Genomic DNA, 5,000 nt, shown 5'->3' on the forward strand with positions numbered 1-5,000 from the left:
CGAGGCAGGGGCCCTCAACCACAAAGGCCAGGGTTTGCCAACTTATTTTAATTCTTAATAATATTTTATTTTAATATAAGCTTTGGTGGTGGTACTTTGATTAATTCGAGAATCGTTTGTGGTGCCTACGTTTGTAGCATCGCAGACGGTTCTCTTTTTTTATTTAATTAAAATCGCTCGTGACGCTTTCACTTGAGGCGTTACGGGTGATAGTTTTTATTTTTTTTTTTTTTTTTGTTTTTTTTTTGTATTTGTATATTACACCACTCGTGATGCTTTCGTGCACTTATAAAATTTAAAGTAGTGCGAAAGCGTCACGAGCGAATTTTTCTTTTCTTTATTTAACTCTTTAACTCGTGGCGTTTTGCTGATATTTATAAGTATCGGAAAGCGTCACGAGCTCATTTTTATTTTTTTTTTTTTTTTTATCTATACTCCTTTAGTTTTATTGTAGTGATATAATTTTAATCTTTAAGTATGTCTAAACAGCCGGCCCCCAAAAAGGGGGCCCGCTCCAAAGCAGGGGTTGATGGGGATATAGACCTTCCCTCTGCTATTTCTCTATCCGACTCTAGAAAGGGCCCGGTCACCAGATCGGGTGACCAGAGAGTCGCGGCAGGACCGGCTAAGCCACCGGCCTTGGGGATAGTCCCTGAGTCCCAGGTAGAAGCTCCTGGAAAAAGGGCTATCTCAGTATCGCCCCAAACCATCCAGGCAGCACCCAAACGTGCAAGAGAGGAGTTTCCTCCTCTCACCAAATCCAAACCTGCTGAGGAGGACAATTCCTCCCCAGCCGCGATCTCCAAGGAACTCGACGACTATGTCGATTCCTTGGAGAGAATCTCCAGTGTTCAGAGACGGGAGCTCCACCAACTGGTGGCCCGTCTAGTTTCGAGCGTGCAATCGGCAGCTCCTAGCGTTCCTGAGACACCTCAAAACGAGGCAATCAGGAGACTGGAGCTCACGGTTGCGCGAATCGAACAGTACCTTCAGCCTCCTAAAATCACTACAGCTAGCATTGTAAGAGAATTGAAGGGGATTGCCCCAAGCTCTTTTAAAGCTCCCGAGCAGACTTCAGTAGTGCGCCTTGTCCCAATTGGGGATGAAATCAAAACTTCGGCGGAAGCCGTAGCCGCTTTCACCAAAGTAGTTAACCCAGCAGCAAAAAAGCTGCAAATTAAGAAAGTTTTCCCATCTTCCGGGAAAAACGTCACCAATTTATTAGCTGCCAACCGTATGGAGGCTCAGAGAATAGTAGAATTTAACCCTATTTTGGAGAAGGCTGGCCTGAAAGTCTCCCTTCCGGGACTGAAAAACCCAAGAGCGATAATTATAAATGTCCCGACAGATGAACAAACTGACAGCGACATATTAGAAACAATATACGAGCAGAATATTGAAGGGTCCATGAACTCCACCAAAGAGGACTTTATTAAGACCTCTAAGATAATAGTTAGACTAAAATCAAAACTTAATAACCACCAACATATAGTAGTTTCTCTATTGCCATCTTGTCATGCTTTCTTAACTAAACAAAACTTAATCTACATGGGTATGCAAGCCCATCGCATTAGGGATCATATTAGAGTGATGCGTTGTTACAAGTGTCACTTATACGGCCACTCCGCACAGACTTGCAGAGCCGCAACGGCTTCTTGCAATTGGTGCGGAGTCCAGTCTCATGAGAGTGCTGCTTGTCCTAACAAAGACAAGCAAGCAGCTTGTGCGACCTGTTGCCGCCTGAAAAGACAACACCTATCCCCGCCTCATAGAGCTGGAGATCAGAATTGTCCGGCCTACAAAGCCGCAATAGCCAGGGAGGTCGCCAACATCAATGGCTGTCCACCCTAACTGCTATATTAAATTCGCCCAGCAGAATCTCCGCAGGTCTAGAGCGGCCACTGCGGAGTTCTGCCATAGGGCCTTATCTCTTGGAGTGGATGTGGCGCTCCTTCAGGAGCCCTACACCCACTCCGGTAGAACTACAGGCGCCGGCTGCGACGCTAGGATCTACGAGATCCAGCCAGCGGGCGCCTCTATTGTGGTGTATAACAACAACCTGTGCGTCACTTTTCTGAGACACCTCTCGGATCAGTGGCGTGCAGTTGTTCACTTGTCGTCCCCTAATGTGAGTCTTCATGTGGTGTCGGCTTACTTTCAGTATGGCGACCCCCGTGAGGTTCACGTTGGGGGACTATCATCTGCTTTAGATGCTCTCGCTGGACGCAGTGTTGTGGTCGGCGCCGATCTTAACGCCCATGACCCACTGTGGGGTGACACCTCGCAGGCTCGCCGTAACAGGGATCCTGTGGGGAACTCCGCAGTGGTCAGCTTTGTGCTGAGCAGCGGATTGAGCGTCGCGTGCGGCATGGAGGAGCCGGTGCCGACTTACGTCTCGGCTACTGGTGAGTCCACCCCGGATGCGACGCTCTATTCCCTAGCTCGGCCATTAAACTTAAGAAATTGGAGAGTTCACACTCAGGAGTGTCTCTCCGATCATAGACTCATTACCTTTGACTTGACCGCGGTCTCTCCTTGTAGTGATAACATCCTCTTCTCTCAGTCGTCTTCTGGACGGAGTTTGCTTCCCAAGCGGTTCCGTCTAAATAAGGCGAACTGGGAGAAATTTGAACAACTACTCACTAACAAATTAAATACCTTTAATAACATTGACCCAGATCCAAATGTCCAGGCGGAAGCCCTCCAGACCGCGATCTTGTCAGCGGCTGATGGGTCGATCCCGCGTTTTGATTCGAAACCGCCATCTCGAAATAGACCGGAATGGTGGACGATGGCTTTGACGGAGGCTCGATGCGTGGCCAACCGGGCTCAGAGGGCCTACTATGCCGAAGTAAAACGGCTTAGTAGGTCAACTCTTGATAGCTCCGCTCCTTCTGAAGATCCCTTAGTTGGAGTCAGAGGAGCGTTTAGGTCCTCTCGCAACAAGTATAAATCTCTCATCAGGACTGCAAAAAGGCGTCACTGGAGGGACTTTGTTGAGAGAGAGAGCGTTAAAAATGTCTGGGGCCGCCACTACCGGGGCGTCATGATGCCCGATCGCGCGATGGCGTCGCTGTCGGGTATCGTTGACAGTCACGGCGTGTGCGCCATCGACTCCTGCCAGGCCGCGACCAACATTCTGGAGGCCCTGATGCCGGGTGATCCAGCTTCTGCTGACTCCCCGTCTCAGGCCTTAATAAGAGCTCGGTATTGCGAGGATGCGAGGACTCCTCCATCAGCGCCCATCACCGAGTCTGAGGTGGAGAGTGCTCTCGGACGCTTGCGTGTGAGGGCCTCTCCGGGCATTGACTGCGTGACCGGCGATCTCATTCGGAGATCGTGGAAGGTCGCGGCACCAATCATCGCGACAGTCTTCGAAAACTGTAGAGCGACAGGCTCCTTCCCGGACATTTGGAAGTCCGGGAAGATGATCATTCTAAGAAAGCCGGGGGCCTCGGATCCAGCGAGTCCCAAGGCATATCGTCCCATTACTCTCCTTCCCGCACTGGGAAAACTATTGGAGAAGGTCCTAGTGGCCCGAATTGAGAACCATTGTCGAAATTGCGCTCCCTTATCGGAGCGTCAATTCGGTTTTAGGCCTGGTCTCGGCACGGAGGATGCGATGCGAGACCTTATATTACGAGTTGACGCGTTACCAGACAGGTATTGCGTCGGAGTGTTCCTCGATATTTCGGGGGCCTTCGATAGCGCCTGGTGGCCTCGCATCATCGACTCCCTGAAGTCGAGATTGGTCCCACGAGACCTGATTAGTTTAATCAGGTCGTACTTCGAAGGTCGAAGCGTGGTGATGGACGCAGGTGAGTCGTTGGTGTGGAGGACCCTGGCAAGGGGCTGTCCTCAAGGCTCGGTCCTGGGCCCCCTGTTATGGAACGTCATGTTTGACGATGTCCTCAGGGAGCCCCTTCCTCTGCACTGTGACCTGATTGCCTATGCCGACGACCTCCTGCTGTTGGTTCACGCCAACAGCAGAAAGGAACTCGAATCTCGGGCCACGACGGCCCTTATATCCTTAGATTCTTGGTGCAAAGATAACAAGTTATCCTTTGCACATAACAAAACCTGTGCGGTTATGCTTAGGGGCTCGCTGGATTCCGAGCGGCTCCCTAAAGTTTTATTCAACGGCCACAGGGTCAAATTTGAGCCTGTCGCCCGCTACCTGGGTTATCAGGTCTCCCGCGGATTCAATCCCGCCGCCCACATCCGATATGCGGCCCAAAAGAGTCGCGACGCGTACGGCAAGCTCGTCCGGTTAAGTGGCAACCAGTGGGGGTTGCACTTCCGGGCGAAGCTTGTGATGTATAAGACTATATACATTCCTATAGTCACGTACGCGTCAAGCGTGTTTGCGGAGAGGGCGTCTCGTGGCATGCTGCAGTTAGCGTTAAACAAGTCGCAGAGGGTCCCTTTAAAGACCCTCACTGCAGCATACTCCACGGCGCCTTCAGACGCCCTTTTGGTGCTCGCGGGCGTGGAGCCTGTTGACCTGGTGGCGCAGCGTAGGGCTGCGATCTTCCACCTTCGGAGGGGTCGCTCGGCCACGGTTGGTGGGGTGGAAATCCCTCCTCCCGATGCCGGGCTAAGACCTACATTAAGAGACCGGGCGATCCAAAATTCGACGAGAGAGGCTGTGGAGGACGAGTGGCAGTCTCGTTGGTGCTCGTCGAACAAGGGTCGCCTGACTTTTCTTTTCTTTCCGCGCGTCAAAGACCGCCTCAAGAAGCGCTGGTTTCACTGTAATTTCGCAACGACGCAGTTCTTCACTAGGCATGGCGCTTTCGGGTCTTATCTGCATGGAATCCAACGCAGGGAAAGCGCAAGCTGCCCCTGTGGCCATGCGGATCAGACTTCGGAGCACATCCTGTGGGACTGCGTCTTGTTGCATAGCGAAAGGGCGGAACTTCACTCCGCCTTAACACTTGAAAGAGAGGGATCCCCCTCTCACGCAGATTTTGTTGCCTCAAAGGCCAATTATAGGGCCT

The 5,000-nt window shown here is 51.5% G+C and overlaps 1 pseudogene; it reads left to right on the plus strand.

Annotated features, from left to right (window-relative positions):
- Window positions 1-5,000, plus strand: part of LOC148225718 (large subunit ribosomal RNA) — a 10,263-nt pseudogene that overhangs the window by 3,346 nt on the left and 1,917 nt on the right.

The sequence above is a fragment of the Plectrocnemia conspersa genome, unplaced genomic scaffold, assembly GCF_051122295.1.
Source record: "Plectrocnemia conspersa isolate PC_06_02 unplaced genomic scaffold, ASM5112229v1 ptg000052l, whole genome shotgun sequence".
Taxonomy (NCBI): Eukaryota; Metazoa; Arthropoda; class Insecta; order Trichoptera; family Polycentropodidae; genus Plectrocnemia; species Plectrocnemia conspersa.